Here is a 15,467-nt window from a genome sequence, read left to right as displayed (position 1 = left end):
CCCACAGGATGAACGACTGCAGTCTCATCTCTAAGGATGCCCCAATTTCCGCCCACGCCCCAACTGTGGCACAACATTTTTTCCACACATGCCCTGTATCTCTTGTTAGTCTTTGGTGCCAAGGACAGCTCCCCCAGGGCCCTCATTCGTGTTACCACTTCAACAGGCACCAGAGATGTGTTGGGAAGGTGGTGGCTTCCTCTCTCGCTCTCGGCCAAGCTTCTCGAAACCGTTGCCACTGAAAACGAGAGAGAGCGTCAGCCGCAATGTTCTTGGTACCTTGAATGTGGCGCGTCCTGCATTCGACATTGTTGTACAGGCAAGCACGCACCACCTCGCGCAGGAGGCATAACACCAAGGGGCAACTGGCAGAGTGAGAGTTTATGGCTTGCACTACTGCCAAGTTGTCCGACCAAAGCAGGACCCTTTTGGCTGACAGTATTGCAGGCCATAAGTGGAAAGACACAACAATGGGAAATAGCTCTAGGACAGTGATTTTAGCTGTAACCCTTTCTTAAGCCAGGCTTTGGGCCATTTCTGAGTGTACCAGTCCCTGTCCAAGATGGCGCCAAAACCGTGCTTACCAGACAAATCAGTGTAGAGGGCAAGGTCGGGCTGCCAGCCCAGGGAGCCCTCCAAATCACTGCCCCATTAAAATTGACCAGGAACTCAGCCCACATGGCCAGGTCATTCTGAATGCCTTTGCTCAGCTTCACCATGTGGTGCTTTTTGGTAGTATTGGCAGTGGCCCTAGCGAGTCTCCTGGCAAACACCCTCCCTGCTGGGATGATTCTAGCAGCAAAGTTGAGGATTACTAAGATGCCTGGAATGCACTCAAGGGAGGCCCAGTCCAATCCAGCTAGAGCTTGAATTTTGTTCGCCAGGTTGCGCACTTTCTCTGCTGGTAATCTAGACTCCCCTGCAATAGTGTCAATCTCTATTCCCAGGAAAGTCAAAATTTGCTCTGGCCCCACTGTCTTACCAGGGGCGAGGGGGACCCCCAGGTGTTCCGTAAGAAGTACGAAGTCTGACAATGCCTGAGAACAAAGCTGTGTCCCGTCTCTCCAGATGAACAAAAAGTCATCCAGAAAATGTGTCACCCCCTCCACACCGTAAGTGTCTTGGAGTGCCCATTGCAAAAAACAACTGAAAGCTTCGAAATACGCACAGGACACAGCGCAACCCATGGGCATGCATTTGTCATAGTAGAACTTTCCGTCCAGCTTGAAACCCAGTAGGTGATAGCTGCTCGGGTGGACTGGTAGTAACCGAAAAGCCGATTCGATGTCTGCTTTGGCTAACCAGGCCCCTCTGCCCGCCCGCCTGACAAGGTCCAATGCTACGTCCAGCATACAATATGACACAGAGCATGATCCGTCCTCTAAACCATCGTTGACGAAGTCTCTTTTGGGTAGGAGAGGTAATGTATGAGTCTGAATGCACCTGGTTCTTTCTTGGGCACTACCCCCAGGGTAGATACGACAAAGTTCTCTAGCGGGCGAAGCAGGAATGGTCCCCCATTCTGCCCAAAGCTCTCTCCTTCTCCACTTTCGCCCTCACCACTTCTGGCTGTTCTTTTGCAGATCTGAGGTTGTCTGCATTCTTGCTCTCCAGGGCACCTGTAAAAGGGATCTTGAAGCCTTCATGAATACCAAACAAAAGCAAACGGCTGTCTGCCCCTAAGGGATAGCGCCTAAGCAAGGGTGTAATGTTGTCTAGGATAACTGGAGACACACCTACAGGAGCTTGCATTGGAGTGAGGGGGGGGGGGGGGGGGGGGGGGTACTGGGGAAAAAGCCGGAGGAAAGGAGCACCCTAAACTGCCCAGGTGCTGCGCAGGGGTGGAAAGGGAAAGCGGGGAAGGGGGAGACAGCGCTGGAGGCTTGCTGACCGACTCAATTTTGCTGCCCCCCTCTCCCTTTTGGTTGCGGGCTTTGTTTCGTGTGGCAAGAGGTTGCGGGGTGGGGTCCCCCACAGGTGTGACACGCATGCAGGAATTTGCAGGTCTTACCCCATGAGCATGACCCGTTGTTAAATAGATGGCATGTCCTTGGGGGGATCTCTTGAAGCCCCCTCTGTGTCCACTCCCTCAATGGCCTCCGCGAAAGGCCTGCTTGCCCCTACCCCAGAACTGAAAGGACCCCCCCCAAGGGAAGACTGCCCACCAGGGAGACTAACTTGAGCGCCACCAGATGTCTGACCACGCGCACCCATGTGCTCCATCCAGAGCTGTACTTCTTTTTGATCCCAGTTCATCTCTGGGCATTGCAACATTTTCCTTCTAAATTCTCTGTCATAATTGATCCAACCATTGCCTCCCCATTTCATTGCCTCATTGTGGATAATACTGGAGTACTGGACCAGCCCAGGGCCCTGTTCGGGGAATTTCTCCATAGTAAAGGACGCTATTATGGAGAATGCTTCTAACCAGTTTGCAATGTTCTTTTCAGGCCATGGCTGGTTTTGACCTTTTTGTTGTCTTCCTTCTCCCCGATCTTCCTAGCGTCCAGGCCCTCCTGTCCCAACATAAGAAGCGTGAAGATATCTAAGAACTCCCGTTTCCATATCTACTATTTGGCGGCCTGCGGCACTTGCCAGGCCAACGAGCAACACCCGGAAAGGAGCAGGGCGGTGGAAACAGCAGGAACTATGGAGGGCAAGGACATGGGCAACGGGCTAACAGCAGGAAGGACCCCAGCGCTATTGTTTGATGGAGCCAGGGGCGGGCTGGCAACCAAGGGCGGAGCGACCGGGGGAGGCACCGCGCTCTGCGACCCCACGTCTTTGACAATTAACGGGCTCGCTACCTGAGATGCTCCGCCCTGACTGTTAGGCTGACCTGCGAACCCCACCATAGATGCTGCCGGAGCAGGACTCACATTATCAACGATAGTCGCCCCCCCTTGAGACTGGCCTGCAACTGTAGACCCTGCTTGGAAACGTCCCATGAAAGCGTTCAAAGTATCCATCATTTTTGCAAGGTCGTCTCTAGTTGCGATATTACCTTGGGCAGCCTGGCTGTCCCTTGTGAAGACCGGAGTCAGTGGCAGGGTAGCAGACACCTGCGAGGTGACCTACCAGGGGGTCGCCACAGGTCTGCTTCGGGGTGGTGGCAGAGGTTCCTGCGGGAAATCCCTAACAGTGGGCTTGCGGATCCACTTGGGTCTGGAAGGGGCGGCATCGGCGCTGTTCGGCAGTTCCGAAGGAGGCGACTCGCCCACAAATCCAGATTCATCTGGCTCAAGGGCATGCATCACGCTCTGTGTCCAAGCAAGGCCTTTAAGCTTTGCCATTTCAATGAAGTCTGCCCACTGTGCGTCCAGGGAGGTACCCGGCAACAAGTCCTCCACTTGAGTAGTCTCCGGAAAAAGAGGGGGGGAACCCTGGCTGTCCATTCTCGCTACTGCTGGCCCTCACGGGATCTGGGGATAAAAAGTAGGATCAGCCACATGATAAAATTACATGAAGCGGCTGCTCTGACCGACCAACGCTCCCGAGCGGATGCGTGCCCACAATCCCTACATAGTTACATAGCACGGAGAGGAAAGAGACGTTAACGGAAAATGTGCTCGATGCGGATGAACCTCTGCGAGCAAGGGTGAAAGTGGGCTAGGAAGGAAATAATTAACATTAGTAGGTACACTTGATCGTGACGCTCCTCCCGGCTTACACTCTGCCGGTTCCATCGCCCCCGTAGCGGGCCAACCACCCCCCTTTGCCACCCTCTATACACCTTCCCAGCCATATACCTGCTTCTACAAAACTCTATTTTCTGCTGGAAGGACAATGTTGGTCCTCCGCTGCACCAGCTGTTTTGCGTTGACTCCTGTAATATAAAAGAGATTTGTCAATAACGGTTTTTCCTCCCTTCCGCTGGGTCTTTTGTCCGCCTTGTTCCTTTAGCTTTGGCGTCCTAAATCCCCAGTCCGGCTCTCCTTTGGCCAGTCCTCCGTTGAAGTAAATAAGGTAATCACCTCCTGTAAGTACACACATGTTAGCCAAGCATATCACAATTTATTTCGTTTATGCATTGTCCAGCATTTTTCCCTATAGCCTTACAAATAATGTTAATAAGACAAAAGTGATAGAAGGACAGCACTGTCTGGCCTGAGAAAGTTTGCAGGCACTAAACTGAACCACGTGCCCCGATATGCAGTTCCCCATAGCAGGTGTGAGCCGATAAGCCTGTCCACCCTAGGCGCACTCTGCTGAGGGCCACTCTCTCCCAGAGAACATGAAAAACCGTGAAACAGGCACCCCCCTCCCCCTACAAGGGAAACCATGCCCGGGGGCCTATAGGACTGACCGCAATGCCCCTAGCGCCCCACCCGTGTGGTGACCGCAGGCAACCAGGCCCGAGACGAGCGGCAGCCGAGGTGGATAGAATATCCGCCGCCTCGTGCGCCCATTCCCCTAAGACAGCGCATGACAGGAGCCCCGGCACACGGAGTGTTACCTCACACGCATATATACCAATGAAACTTGCACAGGTGCCAGCATTGCCTACGTAACGTATGTTCTTGTGCCTGGGTGACTAGCAGCAATGCACAAACTACCTCGAAATGTACTTACAATATCGTGTAGCTGGCACCCTAGTCACTATTCCTCCTATGCTCTGATTGCTACCTCATGATATTCGTATTCTAACCACAGTTACTATTACCCAAAGAACATAACATCTGTATGACTGTTCGCGTGACATGCTCCTTCAAGTTTCAATAATGTTCCTATTGTGGAGTTAGGCGTCAATAGGCAGAAGCGAGACAACACACCACTAAACTGTGCGCGGCCCCTCCAGATGTCGGTGGAGAGCATGCGTACTGCCGCAATCCCGGCAACTGCACGAAGACCCTTGGTGCTTCACTCTGAATAAAATGAGCGCATGAAAATGAGAGATGCGCCTCTTTGACAAGGTACACGCGACAGCTCCAAAAAAGGAGGTCCTACAAATCCAGGTACGAGCTAACAATGCCGGAAAAATGGCCTGGAGAATTGTCCCGGAGAAAGAAGGGCAGGAAAACCAAGATGGCCGCACCTGGGCGCCATTTCCCCACATGCGCGATGCACCTCCGCCGCTAGGAACGAACATCCCTAAAGTTGCTACACTAAGAAAAGAGCCTAGCACCGCTAGTTGACGAACACCGCGCCTAAAGAGATACGCCGGGCTCGGGTAAACCAGTGACAACAAATACATCCCTACCCTCCTATGTCTGCTCGGACCCGAGGAGAGAAGATGGCTCCCGAGTAGGCGCCATTTTCCTCGGGCCTCGCCTAAACCCGCAGCAAGCCCCCACGCGCGTGTCTTTCGCGGAGCACGCCTAGAGGGTGTCCTGGGAGCAGGGGGGGGACCGGCCTAAGCAGCAAGTGTGCCCACTAGAGACTGGTGCCTAAACCCGACGCTCTCGGCCACTCGGACTAGACACCAAACGGAGGTGCAGCGGCGAGGAAGCCCGCATCACCTCCCCAGCCCGGCTCTGAGACACAGCAGCAAGGAGGGAGGGAAAACACAGGCGGGCCACCAGCCCGCCGCACCAGCAACAACTCACCCCCCTCCCTGAGGCCGACAAAGGCCCGCGCTGGGAGGACCAGGAAAATGAGCCTGTGAATAACCCTCCCAGTTACAAACCTGCGATCACCGCCATAGACTCTAGCTTGAAACCATTGGCCAAACCTTCCATATACGGCCAGCGACCACAATAAATCAACCATCCCCGTGTTAAAAGCCGAACGGGGAACACATTCCACAGTGCCCAGATCACCACCCCCGAACCGCAAGTATTTTCAAACATTCAAATAATAATTAATAAACACCGAAACATTGATTGCCAGCATACCCCAGCTTCAGCGGCCCGCTGCTATGCAGGCCGCCCGGCCCAGCTCCGACCCCCATAATGGGGGGAGCAGGCATGAAGGGGGTACCATAGAGCTCACCTTGTTCCAAGCGATTCCTGGGCACAACCAAACATCGAGGGAGAGGAGGTCAAAGAGGCCACCTAGAGGGAGGAGGAAGCCTTATGTACTTCTGTCCCCCCCCCCCCCCCCCCCCATCCCCCACCCGGCCGGAAGTGACGCGCCTTCGCCGAAGGAGCAGCTGACTCACTGGGCTTTGCCATCTTGTGGCACTAAGGGGTCTGCCCTCTTATGAGGGTCCCTTGCGGAGACTAGTCGGTCGGCCCGCATTCATCTCAGAAATGTAACCATGCCACCCTCCCAATGCAATGAGACATGTAATATAGTTTGAAAAACACTAGCACAACCATAATGGAAAAGAAAATTCCAACAAGCCAAGGCAGTGGTCCCATGGACTGGTGTCAAGAGCTCCCCCGTGTGTTATGGAATGGGCTGCCCCGCTCCGAGGCCTGACAAGGGGAAGGTGCTGGGAAGAAGGTACTGATCCTGGGTGGAGGGGTATCAGACGGACCACTGGGCTGGCTGCGGCTCTCAGGTGATGTAGGCCAACAGCTCAAAGGGCCTTGCATTGCACTTGAATATGTCCCAGTCGCTGACAGAACTGGCAGGTGAAGCTGTTCATTGTATGTGTGATTAACCCCTGCCTCGCCCATGCCCCCACACCCTGGCTAGAGCCAGGATCCCCTCACTGCGCGCCGTTTGCAGCCTCTCGTTGAACCACCTTCATTTTTATTGTAATGAATTGAAATAATATATAGCGTTGCAACCCATAAGTGAGTCGCTGAAGCGCTACATTCTTATTGTTGTCGACGGACTGGGGTTGTTAAATTGTCACCAGTTGTGGTCAAACGTTTACAGCCCACCAGCGGCTGCTGTAGCGCCCCTGGTGTTTTACACCAAAGCTTCGCTGCGCTGCTGCGGCCTCTTCATGTGATGGAATACCGGCGGTTGATGACTCCCTTACAGTCCTCGACTCCAGGAACTCCTGCCTCCTGGTCCTCCGGGATTTATCTGCTGCATTCGACACTGACAACCATCTGGACCTCTGTCACATTCTTGAACAACACATGGGAGAGGTATAGCCACATGGGAGAGGTATGGCGCAGTGGCCAGAGCAGATGACTCCAGAGCGCCGGGCTCGTGGTTCGATCCCCGGCACCAGTGGCAGCTCAGCTCAGCATCATGTGACTCAGGGCAATAGCTCCCTTGTCTCCCCAACAACCCCCAACACCTTGAAACGGTAAGGGGTTATATATGCTTGTGCTTTACAAATATGGATTTTATTTATTTATGTGGAGGCACAGTCCTTAATTGGTTCTCCTCTGACCTACCTCACCACTCCCAAATTGTAAAAATGGGTAACTCGATTTCGAGACAGGTCAGCATACATCGAGGGGTCCCTCAAGCCCTGATCTTCTCCCTAATCCTCTTTAACGTCTACCTAGAACTTCTGTGTGTGATTCTCAGAAACACAGGGCTTCTCTTCCACCTCTACGCTGACGACACTCAAATATACATAAAAATCTCTTCCGCTGAAGACCTTGCCCTCCTTTCAACCACACTGCAAAACATTCAAAATTGGATGTCTAACCACCATCTAAAACTCAACCCAACTAAAGCAGAATGTATCTTGCTCTCACGTCCGAAAGCAAAAACCCCAGTCCAGGAATGGATGGCCAACTTTCCTTCCCTGGATGGCTGCCTGCCACAGTCCAGAGTGTTAGATCCCTTGGTATCACCCTTGACAATCATTTAAACCTACACAGCCACATCACAGCCATGCCCAAAAGTGCACGACACCAACTCATGCAGCTGCGGAGCGTCAGACAACTGATCTTGGAACAAGAATTCAAGACAGTGGTGCAGTCTCTTGTCCTTTCAGACTAGACTGCGGAATTGCCCTTCTTTCAGGCATTCCCAAAGTTCATTTTGGCCCACTGAGAGCAACACTACATGCAGCAGCGTGCTTCATGTTAGGCCTCAAGAATTCAGACCATGTTTCCCCGGCAGTGCTAACCCTCCAATGGCTTCCGATTGAAGCTCGGCCCAATTCAAAAGCACCTGCATACCCACAGAGCGATGCACTCCTCTTCACACTCCTATCTCAATTAGAAACGGAACTTCTCTGGAGCAAACAGGGGAACTAGAAATGCCCAATGCCTGCTCCTGGAACACCCACCTTCAGTCAAGAATGGTACACGAGCCAGTCATTCTCAGGCACTGCCACAAGAATCTGGCACTCCTTACCTCCCTCCCTTTGCTTAACAACCTGCCTAATCACCTTCAAAAAGGACCTCAAGCTTCTACTATTTGACAGACATATGGGTTAATCACCCTCGACTGTACCTAAATACTCTTGCCACCAGGATACAAACTGGTGGCGGATGCATTGATAAGTACTCAAGATATAACAGCAGTTCAATCAATAAAAGGGAATGAGACTTTAATGGCCGGTATAGCAACGAAGGGCTAAAAGGCTATTCGAACACCACTAGAGGGCAGAATGTTCTAACAAATAAAAAAAAGGCCTCTCTGATTCCCACGAGCTCACAATAGCTGTGAACAAAAACAACATTCAATGGAGTGCTCCACATTCCAATGTTCTAATAGGAGATAATAGTCTTATTTACAGGTTATGGATGTGATGTAGATCGCAATTGTGCTGCTGTAATTGTGTTTCTGTTGCTGTATTTTATATTTTGTATTTTTGTGGTTTCTGGCTTCCCCTTGCGCCCCTTGATCCCCCCGCCCCACGCTCCCCGGCGCTGCTCCCCCGTCCATTTTTCCTTCTGTAATCCCTTCCCTCGCCCATTGGCCGCCCGCTACCGCCTCCCAGCTGCTCCTCCCTCCCACTTGTCCTCCTATGGAGGAAGCCACGCAGCAGTGGCTGTGACCTGACCTCTGGTCACCCCACATACCGCACAGCTCCCCCTGTGCCTCCGTGAACCCCTTCTGCTGCCTGGAGCCCGCCGCTGGTGTGCCCCTGACCCTGGGACTGGTATTGTAGTGATCGTAATTGTGCTGTTGTAATTGTGTTTCCGTCGCTGTATTGTATATTTTGTATTTTTGTGGTTTTTGACCTCCCCTTGCGCCCCTTGACCCAGCGCCCCCGCCCCACGCTCCCCGCCGCTGCTCCCCCACCCATTTTTCCTTCTGTAATCCCTTCCCTTCCCTCCTCCATTGGCCGCCCCGCTCCCGCCTCCCAGCTGCTCCTCCCTCCCACTTAGCCTCTTATGGAGGAAGCAGCGCAGAAGCGCAGCAGACACGCGCAGCGGGCGTGCCGCTGGCGTGCCAAAGGTACGGCAAAGGCAAGCCCGTCTACGCCTGTCCGCGCCTGGACCGTGCCCAGCGCCAGGACCCCTGGCCCTCGACGATGCCAGCCTACCCAAAGGACTTACGACGCCTTCACCCTCCACGCACTCAACGCCGGCCGGAACCCTGCCTGCCACCGAGCCACCCCGAAATGCACCCACGCACCCTTCACCTGTCAAGCCTGCAAATTTACCTGCCTCTGAACCTGCACCGCACCCGCCAAGCCAAGCGTCAGCAACGATCACCTCAAGTGCATCCTGCTCAACACCCGCTCCGTCCACAGGCACGCCGTCGAACTCTGGAACCTCCACGACACAACATCACCAGACGTCGCCTTCCTCACAGAAACCTGGATGAACGCCTCCTCAGCCCCTGACATCGCCATAGCCATCCCGGATGGCTACAAGATCACCCGGAGGGACCGCATCAACCAAACCAGAGGAGGCATCGCCATCGTCCACAGAAACACCAACCGCATCACAACCAACTCCGACGACACCCTCACCGCCGCCGAGCACCTTCACTTCTAGATACACATCGACCCTAAGACCACCCTCAGAGGCACTCTCATCTACAGACCCCCGGGACCACGCACACAATTCAGCGAAGCCATCGCAGACTTTGTCATCCCGCACGCCCTCACCTCCTCTGACTACATCCTCCTAGGGGACCTCAACTTCCACCTGGAGAACAACAATGACAACAATACCGCCGCCCTGCTTGACAACCTCACCAACCTCGGACTCAAGCAACTGGTGAACACCGCCACCCACTACACCGGCCACACGCTCGACCCCATCTTCTCCTCCAGCAAGCGGATCTCCTTCAGCCACTCCACCAGACTACACTGGACCGATCACAGCTGCGTCCACTTCAACTTCAGGAGAACCACAACCCTACACCTCCCGCAACAGGCTCCCCCGCAGAAGCTGGAGCAAGATCACCACCCACCAACTCACCACCTTCCTCAGCCAGAACCCTCCCACCAACATGACGGACCCCAACGAAGCAGCCCGCAACCTCACACAGTGGCTCACCAACTGCGCCAATGACCTTGCACCACTCCCAGCAGACCTGGCAGCAAGAAAACCTCGTAGTTCACCAACGACCTCAAAAACTCCAAGAAAACCTGCCGCACCCTCGAGAAAGCCTGGCGCAGCTACCAGTCAGCAGAAAACATGACAGCCCTCAAGTACGCCACCAGCAAACACCACCAGCTGATCTGCACCACCAAAAGGACAACATTCAAAGAACGACTGGACAACAACACCCACAACAGCAAGGAACTCTTCAGGATTGTTAAAGAGCTCTCCAACCCCAGCGCCTGCAACAACGACATGACACCCTCGCAAGACCTCTGCGACTCACTCACCTCGTTCTTTCACCGCAAGATCGCCGACATACACAACAGCTTCGGCGAACAGACCACGCACCCTACCACCGAACCAGTGCCCCCCACCACCACCCTCTGCACCTGGACCCCAGTCAGCACCGAAGACACCACCCGCATGATGAACACCATCCACTTCGGCTTCCCAACCGACCCCTGTCCACACCACATCTTCAACAAAGCCGACTCCATCATTGCACCCCAACTCCGGGACATCATTAACAGCTCCTTTGTATCCGCCACCTTCCCGGAGAGCTGGACACATGCCGAGCTCAGCGCCTCCTGAAGAAACCCACCGCGGACCCCACGGACCTCAAGAACATCCGCCCCATCTCGCTCATCCCTTTTCCTGCTAAAGTCATCGAGAAGACCGTCAACAAACAACTCTCCGCCTTCCTCGAGACTAACGGATCCCTTGACCCCTCGCAGTCCGGCTTCCGAGCAAACCACAGCACCGAAACCACCCTCATCGCTGCTACCAACGACATCAGGTCCCTGCTCGACAACGGGGATACAGCTGCCCTCATCCTCCTGGACCTCTCAGCAGCCTTCAACACCGTATGCCACCGCACCCTGATACGGCACCTAAGCAACACCGGAATCCAAGGAACGGCATTGGAATGGATCATCTCGATCTTCGCCGGAAGAATCCAGAGAGTCTGCCTCCCCCTTCCGATCCGCGGCCACCGAAGTCATCTGCGGCATTCCTCAAGGATCCTCACTTAGCCCCACCCTCTTCAACGTCTACATGAGCCCTCTCGCAGCCATCGCACGCCAACACAACCTTAACATCATCTCCTACGCTGATGACACCCAGCTGATCCTCTCCCTCACCAACGACCCCGCCACCGCCAGAGCCAGCCTCCAGGAAGGAATGAAAGACGTCGCGGAATTGATAAAGCTCAGCCGCCTGAAACTGAACTCAGACAAGACGGAAGTCCTCATCCTGGGACCATCCCCCTCTGCCTGGGATGACTCCTGGTGGCCCTCTGCGCTGGGCACCGCCCCCCAAGTCCACGGACCATGCACGCAACCTGGGCTTCATCCTGGACTCATCCCTCATGATGACCAAGCAAGTCAATGCCGTCTCGTCATCCTGTTTCAACACCCTGCGCATGCTCTGAAAGATCTTCCGGTGGATCCGCACCGACTCCAGGAAGACGTTCACCCAGGCCCTCGTCACCAGCCGACTGGACTACGGGAACACCCACTTCGCTGGAACCACAGCCAAACTCCAGAAAAGACTCCAGCGCATACAGAACGCTCCTGCACGACTCATCCTGGACATCCCCTGTCACAAGGTTTCAAACAAAGGGGGGAGAGAGAGAGTCAGTGGATTCAGTCTCCCTGGTCATGCGAATAAACAAAGTAGAATCCACTCAGAGTGGCGGTGATCCCTAAAGTGATGGGGAACACACAGTGTTGTTTAAATGCCCCTCACACACCAACAGGCCCCTTGGTGTCATGCTTCATCATCAGGGCCTTCGCACCCCTCTACGGGATGCGGCGTGCTACGACTCGCGACTACGCAGGAGCACTAAATAGTGAACTATGTGAGGGGGTGTGTTACTAAGGAGTGAGTGAGGTGAGGTGAAAAAGTGAATAGTTAAAAAATACCTGGCACGTAGGTGAAAAATAATTTTATTAAATCCCCGGCTGGTATTATTAAAAGAAGTGCAAGATGGGGTTGTAGGAATACGTATTAGGGTATTACAACCACTACAAAGGTGTCAACATGTTTCGGAGCGCGAGGGCTCCTTCTTCAGGACAAGGATAAGCACATACCCTCCCCTTACTCACATGTAAATGTAAAAGTGTAAAAAATGTTTACAACAATGTGTAATATACCTAACAGTGTTATATATGTAGGTAGATGTAGTTGCGCCCAATTGGCGTTAGATGAAAACCTGTGGAAAGAAAGCACAATAAACACACTGGTCTACAGTGCACAAACCAAGGGAGAAGAAAAATGCTTCTCTTAGTACAACAAGGTAAACCCAAAATTAGGGGTCAGAGAACCCTGTAAAGAAAAATAAAAATATATATATATATATGGACAAACACAGCACATACAGACATACATTGATAATGTTGAAATACTCTCTACTCAGATGGAAAGAGAGAGGGAGAAAAAGCAGGTAATGTAATGCTTACTTATAGTTCTCAAATTCAAAACCTCATGAGCCTATGCGTGTTATTGGGGGATCCTTCCTTACTGCTCAGTAAAGTAACCTAAAAGACATTGATATATGGGATTCAGTTTGTTATAGGCACCAACATCCTAAAGCACCAGAATAATGCTCTTTGTCATGACCCAACTCACGGTTACTGCAATGGCTAGGTGCCTGCCTTCCCTCAACGCGGCTCCGATGAAGTGAGCGTTGGTCGCGTCAGTAACTCATTTATACTCTCCCGACAGGTAATTAGTCGAGGTAGATTGAATAATGAGGCCCGGGGAGTGCCCAAATACGGAGTCTGTTATGCCAGGGAATCCGGAGCTGCGCGATCGGCTCGCGTTACACATCGCGCATGCGTACCTCTGTCTGCGCCACAATAGTGAATGCGCATGCGCGGAAGAAGATACAACCGCGCATGCGCGAAGCAATGGCACTAGTAAAGAGCGTGACCTTCGCCGCAGTGGTGAATGCGCATGCGCGAGAGGGAATGCAAACGAGCATGCGCGAAACGGTGGCACTGGAGATGTAAACACGCATATTAGGTGCAGGGGCACTGTAATAGGACTAATATACCCAGCAGTCAGGTAGCGCTGTCAAAATGAACAGCTGGTGTAGTAAAAAAACATGTATTTTTTCATTTTTCTTTACAGGGTTCTCTGACCCTTAATTTTGGGTTTACCTTGTTGTACTAAGAGAAGCATTTTTCTTCTCCCTTGGTTTGTGCACTGTAGACCAGTGTGTTTATTGTGCTTTCTTTCCACAGGTTTTCATCTAACGCCAATTGGGCGCAACTACATCTACCTACATATATAACACTGTTAGGTATATTACACATTGTTGTAAACATTTTTTACACTTTTACATTTACATGTGAGTAAGGGGAGGGTATGTGCTTATCCTTGTCCTGAAGAAGGAGCCCTCGCGCTCCGAAACATGTTGACACCTTTGTAGTGGTTGTAATACCCTAATACGTATTCCTACAACCCCATCTTGCACTTCTTTTAATAATACCAGCCGGGGATTTAATAAAATTATTTTTCACCTACGTGCCAGGTATTTTTTAACTATTCACTTTTTCACCTCACCTCACTCACTCCTTAGTAACACACCCCCTCACATAGTTCACTATTTAGTGCTCCTGCGTAGTCGCGAGTCGTAGCACGCCGCATCCCGTAGAGGGGTGCGAAGGCCCCGATGATGAAGCATGACACCAAGGGGCCTGTTGGTGTGTGATGGGCATTTAAACAACGCTGTGTGTTCCCCATCACTTTAGGGATCACCGCCACTCTGAGTGGATTCTACTTTGTTTATTCGCATCCCCTGTCACAGCCACATCTCTGTCCATCTGAAAGACCTGCACTGGCTCCCCGTCAGCAAGAGGATCACGTTCAGACTCCTCACCCACGCACACAAGGCTCGACACGACATGGGCTCCAAATATCTCAACAGCCGCCTCACATTCTACACACCCACCCGCCAGCTCCGATCCGCCATCCTCGCTCTCGCTGCCGTGCCACAAATTTGCAAAGCCACCGCTGGAGGAAGATCCTTCTCCTACCTGGTGCCCAAGACATGGAACTCACCCCCTACCCTCCTACGGCTGACCCAGGACCATCTCTCCTTCAGGAAACAACTCAAGACCTGGCTGTTCGAACAGTAGCGACTCCCCTTCCTCCCAGCACCATGAGACCCTAACGGGTGAGTAGCGGGCTCTACAAATTTGATTGATTGATTGATTGATTGATTGATAGATGTAACATCCATGCCCCACCAGGAGCAGCCTCCTGCTGCTCAGCCAGCTCATTCCAACTGATCTCTCAAGCATACATAAACATTCTACCACAATGACATCACGCTCACCCCATTTGATCTCTCAAGCATACATAAACATTCTAACTCTATGACATCACGCTCATCTCAACTGATCTCCAAAGCATACATAAACATTCGAACTCTATGACATCACGCTCACCCCAACTGATCTCCAAAGCATACAAAAACATTCTAACTCAATGTCATCACGCTCACTCCAACTGATTTCCGAAGCATACATAAACATTCTAACTCTATGACATCACACACACACACACACACACGGGCAGAGCAGCAGGTATCAGAGGACAAAGGAGAAAATGCATCATATCTACCTCAAGATATAACAGCGACTCATGGCCCAGTACAGGTTATAACCTTAGAGCATGTTACACAGGCGCCAGACGCACATCACAAAATCTATGGAGGCACACACCTAAGGCCTAGAAACAACAGTGGTACATGCAGCACAGATCTCGAGTTGCTAGATTTCGGGGTCTCTAGATGGCATAGGTAGGTACCTGTGACAAATAACGACCCTTGCGTCGAGTCAGGGTACACTCCTCAAATAACCCCTGCTCACCCCCTTGGTAGCTTGGCACGAGCAGGCAGGCTTATCTCAGAGGCAGTGTGTAAAGCATTTGTGAACACATCCAGTAATACAGTGACAAAACTACAAATGGACACCACACAGGCTGTAATATAAAAATAGGTATTTTTATATAGACTTAACACAAGACCAAATGACAAAAATCCACAGTACTGTACTAAAAAATTGTCTCTAAAAGGTTATAAAATAGCTCAGTTCTCTCAGGTTGTAAATGCGACACTTTACTCTCAATGTACTTTAAATGCGTAACGCAAGG

Source organism: Lissotriton vulgaris, chromosome 2_1, assembly GCF_964263255.1.
Source record: "Lissotriton vulgaris chromosome 2_1, aLisVul1.2, whole genome shotgun sequence".
NCBI classification, from domain to species: Eukaryota; Metazoa; Chordata; class Amphibia; order Caudata; family Salamandridae; genus Lissotriton; species Lissotriton vulgaris.
The sequence above is the reverse complement of the archived record's forward strand: the minus strand, read 5'-3'. Positions refer to the sequence as shown.